We start from the raw sequence: 18771 nt of genomic DNA on the forward strand, positions 1-18771 counted from the left end.
TTCAAAAACCAAAAATATTTTGCATCAAACCATGAAAGAAATACATGAATGACACCTAACAAATATATGTCAAAACAAATGAGAAAATGGAACAAATAGTGAATGAATGGAGGGAGAGGAACATGAGATGAAACCCACCTAGAAAATTGAAGAAAAACAATACCAAAAACTAAACCTTCTAGAAAACTTCCCCTAGTAATCTTGATCTGTGAACAAAAGCTCTGAAGGCAAAAACAATGCCTTTTATGGACGATAAACCCAAATCTTCTTAAAAATTTTGCAAGGTATGTATTATCAAATTCCTAAGGGTGGTTGCTAACTTGTTGGAAACAAACGTTCAATCATCGAAAAAAAATAGAGAATGTGTTATGTTACAGAACATTGTGTTATGTTGTGTTTGACACCACTTAGGTTGTATTTGGTATCATTGCCATTTGTAGGTACATAATGGTCGCTTAGACCATCAGAGCACAAAAGTTGTTGAATTAATATCACACGGATGCTTGTGAGGAGTTCATAACTCATCGGATGTCTACGATGAATCAATAACTCATTGCATGATTGTGATGAACCCGTACACAAAATTGGTTGCCATGAGGTTTGGCCAGAGCAAACCTAGGATAAGCTTCAGAAACCCATGGACTTGCGCTGAGTTTTAGACATGCACGATCCTGCGATGAGCTTTGCACACACGCAGATCTGCATTGGGCTTCAAAGCTATTGCAGAACTGTGACAAGCGTAGGACTACTGCAGACCAAGGATAAATACTAGAAGCATGTGTGTCTTTAATTTACACACGTGATGGGACGCTCTGTGGGCCTAATAAGGGCACGCCAGCTAAATAATGATATCATTCGTGCCACATCAGTTAAATGGGTCATGAAAGGAAGTCGCACACGCGGGTTATGAGAATCCTCGGACGAAAGGAAATTTTGTCCTGAAGTTATCTCATAAGACACATGGCGAAACCCTAGTAGTGTTCCCTGACAACTGACAGCAAATCCAATATTCCCTTTCTTAGTGGGAATCAAATGTTTATAGCTCCTTCCTTTCGGGACCTTGGGATCTCTCCCTATAAAGAGGGGTCCATCTTGTAATGAAATCATCATCCTATCATTTACATTTGCCCTTGCCTTTAGCCTACCTCCGACATTTGGTCTTCCTTTGTCCTTCAAGGAGATCCCTATACATAGCCTCACCACCACACTTACATTAGACTCTCTAGTTGATTCCTTGATCATAGAGGATGGCCACTCACAGGATTAACCTAGAATCTAGAGACCAGTATGGAGTAGAGTCAACCAAACAGGTTGACATTGAAATACTCTCCAATAAGGTCTATGAGTTCGAGACTCGTTTCGACCGCTTAGAGTAGATGCAATAGGAGATGAGGGCCACTCTATAGGTTCTCCTCCAACAGACGGACAGAACTGAACAGTCCCCTTTTGCTCCAGTCGATCCTCCTGCATCTGTCCCCACCAGCCATCATTCTACCAATCTGACCCCCACCATACCTAAACAACCCGCCAGGGTCAACCATGTACCCATGTATTCCAGTCAACCCACCATCGGACGGTCCTAGGTTGCTCCTCAAGCGGACCTAATAACAGAGGCACCACTCAGCCATGACAAAGTAAAGGAGTATGTCCAAGGGCTGATGGTGGAAAGCCAAAGCCGAGCCCAAGCTTCACTTGTCCTATAAAAACCCTATTCCAACAGGATCCTCGACAAACCTTATCCTGTTGGCTATGTTCCCCCTAGTAGTGGCCGCAGTACAATGGGCAAAAAGGAAGCCCGCAGGACCACATGAACAAATTTGAGGATGTCTTGGGGTCCTTTGCTCTTGACAAAGACTTGAAAGTCGGAGAGTTCTCCAAATCCCCGATTAGGCCAGAATATACCTGGTTTGTCAACCTGAGCACAAGCATACCTTAGAATGAAGACCGACGATGGCCGACCTGTGCAACATGGAGCAACACGCAGGAAAAGATCTTATGGCCTATGTGATGAGATTTCAAAAATTGACTCACTCTGTTTTCAACAAGCATGTCACTGAAAGGAGTTTCATCGAGCAATGCGTGCAAGGCATGTAGCCCACCTACAAGATAGGCATAGAGAACATGGAGATAGAGACCTTCAGTCAGTTATGGAAGTGCGCAAAGAGGATAGTACACACTATTAAGAACACTATGCCTCAGTCTACACTGCCCACGGGACAATATGGAAGGAACAAGGCTTATGCACTAGAGGGCCTAGATAGGGGCCCTATTATTGCAACAATATCCAAGGCAGAAGGAACAACCTACTGATCCCTCCTCCTTTTGCATACACTAAGGAGGAAGTAGTAATGATAATGAATCAACTCGTGGAAGACCGAGCTATCCACCTGTCACCACTGCCACTAGGGGTTGATCTTGAAAAGGAAAGACATGGGGGAAGGTGGTGTAACTTCCACTAGTCACCACACCATGACCTCATGGGTTGTTTTTCACTGAGACAATTATTTGTACAACAAGTAAAATTAGATGATTTTGTTAAAAGAAACTCGGCATAGGTAGAAACAAACCCCCTCCCCGCACACACACAAGGGGGAAGCATCAACGTAGTTGGAGAACTAAGCTAAGAACATCTGGACATGTTGATACAAAGGTTTGAGTAGAGCCCGGGGCTCTAGCAATTCTTCAGTAAGCAAGGAGCCAATGCCTCAATGAAGAGGCTCACCATCAGGGCACTGGTGGAGACACTCAGAAGGCCACTAGAGCCCTATCGGTATGATAGGACAAGTGTGGAATTCACATAGGATGATATCCTAGCTGTCAACCCCCACAACAACCAGCCCTTGTATGTCACAGTGAAGGTGGGGGGCTTTGAGATGAGGAGGTCCATGGTCAACCCAAGGAGTTCCATGAACCTGATATCTATCCATACCCTGAAGTTTATGAATATCCAAAGAGAGATGATCAAGGGGCTACCCATGGAGGCAACAGACTTCAATGGAAATGCATCCATCACAGAGGGATCTATTGAGTTGCCGGTCAGGAAGGACCGCATACCATACCTTATTGGGATGGCCTTTGGGGACACGAGATAAGGATCTCGATGACTCGCATTACTTTTGACAGATTAGAAGCTCACTTATAGGATGTGATCCACTACACCGAAGTGGCCAACGAAGGTGAGACAAGGATAGCCAAGGTGGAGGGAGTGTAGTTGCCAAGCCTCATGAGTGAACCCCCGGCTATTCCAAAGAAGAAGAAAAGAACGAGATGTGTGCAAATGACCAGTGACGATGAGAAAAGATACTATACCATTGTCGAGGAGTACGAGGACGGTGAAACACCAGCGACTAAGAAAACCATCCCGAAGGTATGATTTTATGTTTGATCGCAAATCATGATATAATTGCTAAAACTGTTCTGCCTTCTCTCAAATCAGTAAACCTGATATGTGTATCCGTCATAAGACTTTGCTATCAAGATAACTACTATACATGTGTCTTTTACTGAAATCGTAACTGCCATGTACTCATTGCTTGAGCTACGCATACATTACTTATATGGCTCATGCACATGCACCCTGAAAGAAATGACTATTGCACTTTCCGATGTAAACATATCCATGCATGATGTTTCAGCCAAAACTATTTCACTAAGAAATCTTTGCAAAAGGACATCGTGATGATTTCATTGGAGGAGAACATTCCACAGCCCAAACAAATATCACTAATATCAGAGGTACAACATACTAAAATACATAAACACATAATTAGTAATGGAATCAAAGATGCTAAAATTCACTTGCAATAACAAGGACAGAAAGAGGAGATGATGGAATATTGCAATGAAATCCAAACACCTCCTAAACACATGTGGGATTCCACTGATGCAATGGAAGAACCGTTGGAAGAAATCAACATGGTCGTGGAAGGAACGGAGAAGAGGCCATTGTACATATCAACCAAGTAAGGACCTAAAGAAAGACAGAAACTAATCGACCAGCTGAATGGTAAAAGAAACATTTCCTCATCACAAAAATTAGTACTGAATTCTAGGACGTCTTCACTTAGTCGTACGACCAGATGCCAGGCTTAGACTTGGCCCTTGTCAGACACTCCTTGTGCATAGATCCAAAGGTCAAACCGGTGAAGCAACCCCAAAGAATCTTCAAGGCAGAAATAGCTCTAAAAATCAAACAAAGAGGTCGAACGACTTCTGAAAGTGGGATTTATCAAGACCATAGCACACCCACATTGGTTAGCCAATGTGGTCCTGGTCAAAAAGAAGAATGGGAAACTAAGGTTAGTATTCACACTCTAAGTACTTAGCTAGGTTATCAAAACAATGCTGCAAACTAACTTCTTCCACCCCTACCTTACGTGTTGCGTCGATTTTAGAGACTTGAACAGATCCTGCCCCAAAGATGATTTCCCTCTACCAAACATGGATATCCTAATAGATCCAAAGGCGAGAAATCAACTATTCTCCTTCCTAGATGCTTACAGTGGATATAATCAGATCTTCATAGACCCAATGGATGCATTACACACAGCCTTTCGAACGCTGATAGGGAATTTTTACTATAAGATGACACCCTTTTGAAGGAAGATGAGATCCATGATATGGATGGCTGAACCATGCTAGATGGTTGGGCAAAATTTCAAAAATTTCTTTTAGCCTTTTGGGAATCGCATTCCCTAGTTTTCGAAAAATTGCATTTTTTCAAGGATTATTCTTGCACCAAAACCGGATCAGATTTGAACAAAACAAAAGGGAGAAATATACCTGATACGGATTCCACAAATGTAGCTCCCAAAGTGGTGGTTCACACCCAAATTGAATCCCAAAACCAGCATCCACTGAAGATGGCATAACTTGAAATAAAGTCGGTTCAGCAATGTAGTTTTCAACAAAACTTCAATCCAACTCTTTGGATCGAACAAGGGATGTGACCATGATTTTTCTCTGATGTTTTCTTGCAAAAATCAGAGATTAAAATGATCAAGATTAGTCACAAGAAGGGAGATCAAATTAGGGTTTCTAGGGTGGAAAGAGCAGAGAGAGAGAACTGAAAGTAGAGTGATCTAGAGTAGTTCGATCTCTCTTTTCTTAAGCCTTAAGGAGAACAACTCCTAATCAAATTAGGAGGTTCCTAATCCAAATCTTTATTTGGATTTGAACTCTATTAGTGGATAAGAGTTATCCTCTTATGAGAATGGGTGGTCCAAACCCATATTCGCCCAAGTCACATGACAGCTTAAGCAGTCATGTGACCACTTGATTAATCTCATTAATCATGGGCTTTAGGACCATTAAGAAAGTGGCTCACATCAAAAGATAGTTGCTAGACCATTTAGGTTCAATTTGTATGGCGTAGGACCCAAACAATGACCTCACATAAGCCCACATGGCTTCGGCCCAACCTCTATGAAAAGGCCTGGCCGAATTCACTACAAAATGCAGTGAACCCCTGAGTCCATCAATGTGGGCTCTTAATGGGCCCAACATTTACAGTTAAATGATTCTTAAGTTCAAACCATCCTATGAAGGCCCAAGGATAATGGACTTAAGTAAGATATAGCCCATAATGTAAACAGCCCCTGATGGTCTCTTACACTTAACCTCTCAACCCACAATGATCAAACATTGCCCGATAGGGAAGGATTTCTTCCCTAGCTGCAAAGTGCAGTGTTGCACTCTCTACTCAGATGGGTCCCGGGAATTAAAACCATTTTCAAACCATTTTTGTTCAAATATAATATATATTATCATAGAAATATATTTTGCAAAACAAATCTCAAACACGGTTGAATCGATTGCCAATAGTTTTGGTTTCCATCAAAGAGAGTGTAGTCCCAATCATTCACTTTGTCTGATAAAGGGGCTGATCCTATCACTATGATCATCCACTCGAGTGAATTCTCAGACTGCCCCAACATGCCCAGGTTTTGACCCCTAAAGGATCTTACTAATTGGTATATCAAAGACAGCCCAATCCGACACCCAATGCAGTACCATAATCAAGTCCAAGGGTTATGTGTAACTTTTCAGTTTTTTCCATCAATCTCCAAGGTCTAGGGCACAACTAGAAAAATGGTCCGAGTTTAGTGCTTCAAACAAACACACACTACATGTGCTCCAGGTCTAACCCTAGCAGTTGAGACAAGCTACCACAACTTCTTTGGTAGAACATCAATGTTAGCCTTGGCAGGATAAACTCCCCAAGGGATGAGAGATTCATCATATGGATGGCCGAACCCTGTAGGAAGGTTGATCGAAATTTCAAAAATTTCTCTCTCTCCCATCTGGGAATCACATTCCCTATTTTAGAAAACTGCATTTTCAATGATCAATCTTGAAACAAACCGGACCAGATCTGAAACCAAAAGGGAGGAGAGGGATATACCTGATACAGAGTAACAGTAACTCCCAACAAAGGTGTTCACGCCCAAGGAAAAAACTAAAATCTGCTCCCACTGAAGATGACATAGTGTGAAGTGAAGCAGAATCAGTAAGACGGCTCTTCAGCAAGAATGTAGTAAGGAGCTGGTGAGCACAACTTCAGATTGCCTCTTCTAGCAAGAAGCAATATCAAGAATGGTTCTTGATCACTCCCATAGGTAGAGATCGAACTAGGTAGGAGCAGCAAGAACAGGAAGAAAAGAGCAGAAGATGGGAGTACTCAAACTGTGAGTGTCTTCTCTCTTAATTCAGCAGACAGTGAGTGTATTTGGTGGTCTGCCCTGCTCTCCTATTTGTAGCCTTAAAGAGAGGTTCTCCTAATCCTATTAGAAGTTTCCTGATCCAAATCTTATATTTGGATCTAGACTCTCTTTAAGAGATGAGGATAATCCCTTATCTTATCTACAGATAGAGATCAGCCTTCCTAATCAAATTAGGAGTTTCCTGATCCAAATCTTTATTTGGATCTGGACTCTTTGAGTGGATAGGGATAATCCCTTATCCTATCGGCTGATTCAAATCCCAGAACTGCCCCTTATTTAATTAATCTTATTAAGCCAGTTCGAATGGGCTTTAGGCCCATTAAGTCTATGTGCTCACTAGCCCTCTTAACCTGCTGCCCAGTTGGCTATCCTTGTATGGCGTGGGACCCAAACATTGATCTGCACATCAGCCACATGGATTCAGCCCAGCCTTTGTTATAAGGCCTAGCTGAATTCATTGTAGGAGATAGTGAATGGGCCCAACATTTACTCAAAATGGTACCTGGGTCCAGCCACCTTATGAAAACCCAAGGACTGTGGGCAGATGCAAGATTAGCCCATCAAGTATTACCCTCAATGGTCTTACACTTAACCTCTCAGCCCATAATGATCAAACACTACCTGACAAGAGAGGACCTCTCCCTCGGCTACAAGGTACAGTGCTGCATTCTCTACTCACATGGATCCCAGGAATTAAAACATTTTGCAAACATTTGCAAAACAAATTTCAATGGTTGAAATCAATTGTCGGCAGTTTAGGTTTCCATCAATCTTTTAGTGTTGCACCACAATGACATGAATCAATTATGTACTTTATTCATTTACAATAAATGTCAAAAAAGTACATCGATCTGATTGGAGCTAAAGGGAATAACTATCTAACAATGGGTCTACCACATTCTCCACTAGTTCTACCTTCTGAATCTGGATGTCCCCTCTACCATCAATCTCCCCATGTACGTGACACTCCTCTTGATGTGCTTTGATATTGAGTGGGCTCTTGGCTTCTTAGCCTGAGCAGTGGCTCCAATGTTGTCCCACAACAGTGGAATGGGTGATGTGTTGGATGGAACAACTCCTAATTCTTGGATGAATTTCTTCATCCAAATTGCTTCCTTGGAAGCTTCACTTGTGGCAATGTATTCAGCCTCAATCATAGAATCTATCGTGGACCCTTGTTTGTTGCCTTTCCAGCTAATTGCATAGGACCCCATCATGAAGATGTAACCAGATGTAGACTTTCTATCATCTGGGTTTGGCTGGAAGTCGACATCAGTATACCCAACCATCTGTAGTGAACTACCACCGAAGACAAGACAATATTCCTTAGTCCGCCATAGGTATTTGAGTATGTTTTTCATAGCAGTCCAATGCACCTGTCGTGTGCTTAACTAGTATCTACTTACCACACTTACAGCCTGAGCAATGTTTGGCGGAGTGTACAACATGGCATACATGATGCTCCCAACGACAGAGGCATAGGGAACCTCTCTCATGCCACCAATCTCCTCAAGGGTCTTGGGAGATATACCCTTGGAGAGAGTGACTCCGTGTCTGAAAGGGACAAATCCCTTCATGGAATTCTCCATGTTGTAGCTGTTGACTATCTTGTCAATATAAGTAGTAAATTGGGATAATCCTATTATCCATTTTTATCTATCTCTATAGACTCAAACTCCCAAGATGTAGGAGGTTTCTCCAAGATTTTTCATGGAGAATTGTTGTGAAAACCATACCTTCACTGTAGTCAACATTCCTACATCATTCCCAATTAGTAGAATATCGTCTACATATACAATCAGGAAGGTAACATTTTCTTTCATTATTTTTCTGTAAACACAGGGTTTATCTAGACTCCACTCAAAGTTAAACTATTTGACCATAAAGTCAAACCGGATGTTCCAACTTCTGGAAGCTTACTTTAATCCATAAATTGATCTTTTCAATTTGCACACTATATGTTCCTGACCAAATGCAATGATGCCTTGGGGTTGCTGCATATAGATATCTTAAGTAAGATCTCCATTCAGGAATATCGTTTTGACATCCATATGCCAAATCTCACAATCATCTGCTATAGCTAACAGAATCCTAATGGATTTGAGCATGGCCACAGGTTAAAAGGTTTCCTCATAAGATTGTACACTTTCGTTACAAGACGAGCTTTATAGGTCTACATTTCCATCAGGGCCCTTCTTCTTCTTGTAGATCCACTTGCAACCAATTTCTTTCACCCCAGGGGGCGGGTCTATGAGAGTCCAAACTCCGTTGGTTTTCATTGAGCCCATCTCGACTTTCATGGCATCTACCCACTTCATTGAATCTATGTCCAACATAACTTTTTTATAAGTCGCGAGATCTTACTCACTGTTCATGGCTACCATCAAGTAACTTTCTTGATCATAACCATAACGAATTAGAGGTCTAGACACCCAGTAGATCTTCTAACTTGGGTGTTATCTAGAATCTGTAGGACATCTCCCACTACTCCTAAGCTTTTTTCATCAAGAATAATTTCCTAACGATGATCGTTCAAGATGTAATTTTCTTCCAAGAGGAGGGCATTTTGACTAACAAACACCTTTTGTTCTCTTAAGTCATAGAAAAAGTACCCTACAAGGACTTTGGGGTAGCCTATAAATAGGCAACGACTGGTCTTGGATTCCAATTTGTCTAAACTTATTCTTTTAACATGTGCTCGACAACACCAAATCTTCAAGTGTCCTGCACTTGGTTTCTTGCCGGTTCATAGCTCATAAGGAGTCTTAGGAACGGATTTGGTTGGAACTTGGTTCAGCACGTAGATTGCAGTCTCCCATGCATGTCCCCAAAAGGATATAGGTAATTCTGAATGCATGAGGAGTGATCGGACCATATCTAATAGAGTCCAATTTCTTCACTTTGACACACCGTTTAATTGTGGTGTAGCAGGAGGAGACAACTATGATATAATCCCATTGTCGTTAAGGTAGTCCCTGAATTTGTTAAAGAGATATTCACCTCCTCGATCTGATCGAAGGGTTTTGGTGTGTCTCCCCAACTGTTTCTCAACTTCTTGTCTAAACTCCTTGAACTTTTCAAAGGATTCAGACTTATGTCTCATTAGGTACACGTAATCATATCGAAAATAGTCATCGATGAAAGTTATGAAATAAAAATGTTGGTTCCATGTCCTAACATTCATGGGACCACATACATCTGTATGTATCAAGTCAAGTGTGCCCATAGATCTTTCAGGCTTACCTGTAAATGGTCATTTTGTCATCTTACCCTGAAGACAAGGCACACAAGTTGGTAGACCTTCTACAGTTAGAAAATCTAAAGGCCATCCTTCACCAATCTTATTATACGTTATATATTGATATGTCCAAGTCAGTGATGCTATAGGCACATGGGATTAACAGTATCACGTATTCTCTTCTTGGGGATATGTTCCGACATAGTTTCGGTTATGTTCATATCTAGAGAAGGACAGAAGACATAGAGACAATTCTCAAGTTTGCCAAAGGTAAGGAATTTGTTATTCAATTTAATAGTAATCTTATCACTGAATAAAACAGAATAACTATCCTTACACAATTTAGAAACTAAAATCAAATTTCTTCTAACGGTACATAAAGACAATCTTTTAGTGTTACAATTCCTTCTCTGAAAATTAAATCTACTATTCCTATAGCAGTAGCTACAACTATTACAGAAGTCCCCAAGTAGAGCACCACCTCGTCATCATTCATCCTTTTAATTTTCTTGAACCCCTGCAATGTATTACATGAATGAGTGGAAGCCCTAGAGTCAATACACCAGGATTCAGAAGTGACCAGCATATTGGTCTCTATGACAAAAGATTCAAAATTACCTTCTTTGTTCTTGCGGGATTCCAGATACTGAGGATAGTTCCTCTTCCATTGTTTAGTCTATTTACAGAAGTGACATTCATCCGATGACTTGTCTCTCTTCTGCTTTTTCGGCTTGCCTGCTTTCTTTTGAGGCCTCTTCTTGTCCTTCCTCTTTCTTTTGTCAGATTTGCCACCTTCAAAAAGCATGGCTATCGTCTTATCCTTCTTTATCAGTTCTTCATCCCTCTATAACATATTGTTGAGTTTCTGAAGGCTAACATTTAGCTTGTTCATGTTATAGTTCATGACAATTTGATTAAAGGGCAGAGGTAGAGAGTTTAGGATGGCATCAGTTTTTGTGTCACCATCGAGCTGGGATCCAAGAGCCTTCAGTTCATTTTTATACCCCATCATCTGCATGATGTGGTCATGAACCTGCTAGCTTTCAGTCATCCTAGTGGTCATCAATATCTTGAGGACCTTCTGTATAGCAGAAGGATTCTACTCTTCGTACATACTCTTCAGACTATCTAGAATATCTTTGTATATTTCGATCTTATTGAATTGTCTCTGGATGTTGTTGTCTAAAGATGCTAATTACATAACACCAAGCAAGAGATTTCTTCTACTCCCATTCCTGATACTCTCTCCTACGTGCTTCAGAAGCCCTGTCACCCAGACGTTCCAGATCTGGGTTCTTGGCAACCTTGTCCAATTTCTTGGACATAAGGACTAGATTAAGGGTATGGTACCAGTCAGCATAGTTAGGACCCTTTAATTTATTGTTGTCCAACAGTTTGGTGAATTGTCTATGTGCCATTTTTCCTGATAAAAGGCAACAGTTATTAGTCAACAACCTAAAATTTTTTCATGTTATCTCACATAGAACGGTCTTTTATCTGTCCCATCTCCATTTATTCATCTCCGAGATTTCCCTCCTATCTCAGTGATGAGGACGCGGTGCATGTCCTTAGAAATGTGGAAAATCACATAGGTGCATGGAGCCAACTGTTTTAGCTACATAACCCCAACACTTTTTGTGAAGGTTCAAATATCCACCCATCCAATGAGCTTTCCCTTTGGCCTCCATCAGACAAGGTTCATTGCCATTTTAGGTTAAACCTTTCTATTTGGTAAGTGCTAACTCATCATATCGTGGACCCCAAGGTAGCGTAAAAGAGTCTACCATTTTAGGATAGGCCTCTCCCACCTTGGTCTATGATGTCCCTATCATCTCATGAAGCAATCCCACCAACGACATCGGCAAAATGGATAGCCCAATTTTATGGTGCATCTCTACTCACCGATACAACCCATTTTCATGCTAACGACAGAAGGCCTTTAGAGAATTCATCACATGATATTCCCTATCTCTTTTCACTTAAATTAATCTGGAGGGAATGTGAAAAGCGGTCCCTAGGTCTAATTTAGGTCATACCATAGTAGCTCTCACTGACTTTATGAGTCAGATTTGAATGGGCCCATATCGGGGTAGGGTTCTGCGAGGTTCCTCTTAAGGAGGAAGATAATCAGGGGCCCATCGAAAAGGGAGATCATGCAATGATCTATGGGCATCATGGCAATGATGTGCATTCAGCCATGATGTTCGCATAGAGCCACATACGTCTAAACATGGGCCAAGCACTTATGGCCCATGAATGAATCGCAATCATTTAGCACATCACAAGCACACACATAAATTGATCCAAATCAATTAAAGGCTTGTAAAACCCTAATTAATTTATGTTAACACACAATCAACCCATTAAAGGTCCAAAATTATCCAATAATTTTATCTTGGTATATGGGCTAAACTACAAAAGGCAATTCGACCCATAGAGCAGTTATGCTGAAATGGACTGATGTTGCTTTAACCTAACACAAAAGGGGTTTTCAAGAGAAGGCCAAATTGGTCCATGTAATGGGCCATCAAACCCTTGGCTCAAATCCAATTTTGAGCCATCAAAATTGTGACCCATGGGTCTCTGATCAAACCCCATTGAAACATTGGTCCAGCCCAACTAGTTTGGACCAAACTAGGTCAAATCAGCCTAGGGTTTGGTGTCCAAAACATGCAACAATTCATACGAATATGATCTGAAATTTAACAGCTGAAAATTTGACAATTAATCACAGCAAATAAATAATAAACTAGGACTGCAAGTGTGATGGTCTGAATCTGATCTGAACGAACTACAAACCTACAAAAAACTGTTAATCGCAGATTGTAATTTTTCTGCAAAATCTTTCTTCTTCTCCTCCGCGCACTCCAGCAAGTCTTCCGATGTAAAAAAATACAAAAAACTCTAATTTTCTATTACTTACATCAGAAAAAACCTAATACAGTTTTCTAGAAAGAGAAAAATTATTACAAACCAATAATCAAATAATAATTTTCTTGGGTGCACAGATCTTGGAGCCAATATAGAATTCGATCTCCATCACACAAATAGCTTGAGAACCAAAGAAATCACAATATAAAAAATTTAAATTATATCAGAATATAGTTATAAAAAATTTCAGTTCAATTTGCCCAAAACTGAGAACCGATTTCTCAGAAAACTGCAAACTACTCAAATTCGGCCAGACTAGTTCTCCCGATTTGAGTCTTGGTTCAGATCTGATCTTTTCTTGGTTAAAGATTGAACCTTTGGCTTTGATACCATTGAAGGAAGGTGAGATCCATCATATGGATGTCCGAACCATGCTAGATGGTTAGGCAAATTTTCAAAAATTTCTTTCAGCCTTACGGGAATCGCATTCCCTAGTTTTAGAAAAACTGCATTTTTCAAAGATCATCCTTGCATTGAAACTGGACCAGATTTGAACCAAACAAAAGGGATAAGTATACCTAATACAGATTCCACAAATGTATCTCCCAAAGTGGTAGTTCATGCCCAAATTGAATCCCAAAACCAGTCTCCACTGAAGATGGCGCAGCTTGGAATGAAGTCAGTTCAGCAATGCAATTTTCAGCAAAACTACAACCCAACTCTTTGGATCGAACAAGGGAGGTGACCATGGTTTTTCTCTTATGTTTTCTTGAAAAAAATTAGAGATTAAACTGATCAATATCAGTCACAAGAATGGAATATCAAATTAGGGTTTCTGGGGTAGCAAGAGCAGAGAGAGAATTGAAAGCAGAGTGATCTGGAGTTGAACGATCTCTCTTTTCTTAAGCCTTAAGGAGCACCACTCCTAATTGAATTAGGAGTTTCCTAATACAAATATTTATTTGGATTTGGACTCTATTAGTGGATAAGAGTTATCCTCTTATGAGAATGGGTTCTCCAGACCCATATCCAAACTCATATTCGCCCAAGTCACATGACAGCTTAAGTATTCATGTGACCACTTGATTAATCTCATTAATCTTGGGATTTAGGCCCATTAAACAAGTGTCTCACGTTCCAAGATAGTTTCTAGCCCATTTAGGTTCAATTTGTATGGTGTGGGACCCCAACAATGACCTTAGATAAGCCCACATGGGTTCAACCCAACCTCTGCGAAAAGGCCTGGCCGAATTCACTACAAAATGTAGTGAATCCCTAAGTTCATCAATATGGTCTCTTAATGGGCCCAACATTTACAGTTAAATGATCCTTAAGTCCAGCCACCCTATGAAGGCCCAAGGATAACGGATTTAAGTAAGATATAGCCCATCAGGTAAACATCCCTTAATGGTCTCTTACACTTAACCTCTCAGCCCACAATGATCAATCACTAGCCGACAAGGAAGGACCTCTCCCCTGGCTGCAAGGTGTAGTGTTGCATTCTTTGCTCGGATGGGTTCCAGGAATTAAAACCTTTTGGAAACACTTTTTCTTAAAACATAATATATATTATCATATAAATATATTTTGCAAAACAAATCTCAAACACGATTAAAATCAACTGTCGGTAGTTTTGGTTTCCACCAAAGAGAGTGCAGCCCCGATCATTCACTTTGTCTAACAAAGGGGCTGATTCAATCACTATGATCACCCACTTGAGTGAATTCTCAGACTGCCCCAACATACCCAGGTTTTGACCCCCAAAGTATCTCACTGATTGGCATATCAGAGACAGCCCAATCCGACACCCAATGTAGTACCATAATCAAGTACAGGGGTTGTGTAACTTTCCAGTTTTGCCCATCAATATCCAAGGTCCAGGGCATAACTAGAAAAATGGTCTGAGTTCAGTGCTTCAAACAAACACACACTACATGTGCTTCGAGTCTAACCCTAGAAGCTGAGATAAGCGGCCCCAACTTCTTTGGTAGCACATCAGTGTTAACCTTGGCAGGATACTCCCCAAGTCTATCCAATGGCTAAGAACATTTTAAACTAACACAACTAGCATAAGTTTCTAGTTTAAGGGGTAATTACACAAACACACCAATCATAACATGAAACAGTTATGTACTTTTATTCATTTACAATAAATGTATATGTACATTAATCTCCTTAGATCTAAGGGCATACATTGTCTAACACCTTTGGCCTGAAGAATGTTGGGGCCACATATCAAAGAGCAATGATGAGCGTCTTTCATGACATGATGCACAAGGAAATCAAGTGTTACGTGGATGACATAGTGGTCAAGGTGAAGAAGAAGGAAGACCACTCTGAGGTAATAAGGAGAGTGTTTGATTGATGCAGAACTTTCGACCTAAGACTTAACCCTCTGAAGTGTGCATTTGGATTACAGTCCGGGAAATTCTTGGGGTGTAGTGTGGATCAGATCGGAATTCATCTAGACGAAGACAAAGTGAACATACTTTTGGACCTACCACTTCCGAACAACAAGTCCCAATTAAAAACCTTCCTAGGAAAAGTTTCTTACCTAAGAAGGTTCATCCCTAGCCTTGTGCACGTAGCAATGCCGCTACTAAAACTGACCAAGAATTTTGTAGAGTATAAGTGGTCAATAGAGCATCATGGTGCCTTTGACCAACTGAAAAGAACCCTAGCTATGTCCCAACCATGTCACCACCCAAGAGCGACCGAGAGTTCAAGGTGTACATCACATCAAACTTCGAGGTCGTAGGATGTTAGTTAGCCCATGACAGTGATGAGGGCGTTGATTGCCCAATTTATTACACTGGCATAACTCTGAAACCAGTTGAGAAAAATTATTCCCACATGGATCAGCAATGTCTGGCACTGGTGTTTGTAGTGAAAAAGTTTAGACATTACATCCTAGGACAAAAGGTAAAGTTGATCCCATGGAGTGACTCAATTAAATACTTTATAGACAGACCTCCTCTCTCTGGAAGATTGGTCAAGTGGATGATGCAACTCAATGAGTACACAATTGAGTACACCCAACCTCGATCCATTAAATGTCAAGCAGTAGCAGACCTCTTAATTGCTTTTCCAACCGATGACAGTTTCCCCATTTCTGAAGAGGTACCTGAAGAGTTACCCATCGTTGCAGTAGTTGAAGATGGGGAATGGACCTTAACCTTTGACGGAAGCAGCACTAGCACCTTAGTTGGGGCCAGAGTCACGTTGACTTCACCCACCGGCAACATCGCAGCCTATTCCTTCAAACTATAGTTCCCCTGTTTCCACAACATAGCGGAGTATGAAGCTTTGGTACTAGGACTGGAAGTAGCAAGAGATTCTAAAGCCAAAAAGGTCAAAGTAGTGGGGGATTAAAAACTACTGATTGGGCAAATGGATGGCAGCACCACAGTTAAGGAACTAACGATCTTGCCATATAGAACCTTGATCCAGAGATTGACCAGAGACTTTGAAGTTACCTACGAGCACCAGAATAGGGCCAAAAATAGGTACATCGATGCGTTAACCACTTTAAGATTGAAATTCAGCTAAATAAAGATCCAATCAACATTACCATCCAGATGCACTATGAACTGTCAACCGATAGATTGGGGCAGTAGGTAGAAAAGGAGGATGAAATAATAACAGAAGATTGGAGGCACAGTGTGATACAGAAGCTGAACAATTCGACAACAACGATGCAAGACGGTAGGACATTACTAAGGTTCCAGCTGGTGAATGGGGTGTTATACCATAGGCTAGAAAGTGGAGTTAGAACAAGGTGCCTGGGGCTTAAAGAGGTAGAAGTAGTTATGGAAGAGACTCACAGAACCTACTATGGAGACATAACTCTTGGCAAAAGCCAAAAGATTCTACCATCACAATGGAGTGTTGTATAGAAAGTCCTACACTAGAAAACCTCTGTGGTGCCTAGTCGGCAAAGAAATAGAGGGAGCCTTAGATGCAGCCCACAGCTCTAAACCAGCCCCACACTAGGGACAGATGACCTTATATAACCATATTCTGCACTTAGGATTTTACTGGCCTACAATGTTGGACACCCAAAAGCATGTTCGAAGGTGTCACAAATGCGAAGTACATGCCAAGAGAATATATCGACCGGCCAATGACCTCCACCCCGTCATTACACCTTGGCCTTTCCACACTTGGGGAGTAAACCTAATAGACAAAATACATCCAACTTCTCTGAGGTATTGTTTCATCATAGTTGCCACAGATTATTTCGCCAAGTGGGCGGAGGCTATCCCCTTAAGAAGGATTTGTGCAGAAAACATCGCAAATTTCCTTAGGCAGCATATAATCCACCGGTTCAGGGTCCCAATGAGAATAGACACATCTACAACCTATTACCCACAAGGGAACTGGCAAGAAAAGGCCACAAACAAAACCTTGTTGATGATGTTGAGCAAAATGGTAGTGGATAATCAGAAAGGCTGGTCAAAAAGGTTGTCTGAAACTCTCTGGGCTTATCGCACAATAGTTAGAAAGAGAATACAGGCAACCCCTTACTCATTAGTATATGGCCAGGAAGTTGTGCTACTGGTAGAAATACAGATGGCCATTGTCTGCATAGCCTTCGCGATGGGAAAACAGTTTCAAACAGAGGATATCGATCACTTGCTTAGCAACAAATTAGAATACATCGATGTAGAAAGAGAGAAGTCATTGTAGAAACAAATCGAATACAAACAAACCATGGCTTCTAACATTAACAAATTAGTAAAGCCCAAAAACATAGTGCACCATGAATTCTTTGTCTGCATACTCAGTCTGAAATAAAAGCATGATGTATTTTGTTTATTATCGACTTCAAACTATGCGATGAATTTTCCTTGATTATGTCTACTATATATACATATATTTATATACTTACATATCGTGTCCGGTTCCAAGATGTTGCATGCTCCATGCGAAGGCCCTAGAAAATCCAGGCGCACACATACTTACCCTGGTCGGTTGCAAGATGCTATGGCCAGTTCCATGATGCTGCATGCTTCATGCGAAGGCCCTGGAAAACCAAGGCGCACACATACTAAACCTGGTTGATTGCAGGATGTCGTGGTCGGTTCCATGATGCCGCATGCTCCATGTGAAGGCCCGAGCAAACTAAGGCACACACATACTTACCCTGTCCAGTTCCAAGATGATGTGGCTAATTCTGTGATGCCGCATGCTCCATGCGAAGGCCCTGGAAAACCCAGGTGCACACATACTTACCTTGGCCGATTCTAGGATGTCGTGGCTGGTTACACGATACCGCATGCTTCATGCGAAGGCCCTAGCAAACCCAAGCACACACATACTTGTCCTAGCTAGTTCTAGGATGTTGTGGCCAGTTCCACGATGCCACATGCTCCATGTGAAGGCCCTAGCAAACCCAGGCGCACACATACTTACCCTATCTAGTTCCAAGATGTTATGGCCGGTTCCACGATGCCGCATACTCCATGCAAAGGCCCTGACAAACCCAGATACACACATGCTTACCCTAGCCAGTTCCAAGATGTTGTGGCCAGTTCCACGATGCCACATGCTCCATGTGAAGGCCCTAACAAACCCAGGTGCACACATACTTACCCTAGCTAATTCTAGAATGTCATGGCCAGTTCCACAATGTTGCATGTTCCATGCGAAAGCCCTAAGACCTCACTTACATATCTTGGCAGTCCAATGAAGGCTCTAAAAACCCAAAGCTATGGCAAAGCGAAGCGGGTAACATTACAAATTGCGATGAACTACCCTGGTCACCCGAGGGAGAACATGCCAAACATAAGGTACAATAACTAATCCCTTTATTCTATCTTCCTGCATGAGTACCACCGCCCTAGCACCACCCCCAGGAGTACTCTTGATAGCATCAGACGTTGAAATCGGAAATTGGCATTCATCCTGTTATTTACAATAGATTACCCTGGTGAATCC

This window comes from Nelumbo nucifera, chromosome 5, assembly GCF_055504915.1.
Source record: "Nelumbo nucifera cultivar China Antique chromosome 5, China Antique-T2T, whole genome shotgun sequence".
Classification (NCBI taxonomy): Eukaryota; Viridiplantae; Streptophyta; class Magnoliopsida; order Proteales; family Nelumbonaceae; genus Nelumbo; species Nelumbo nucifera.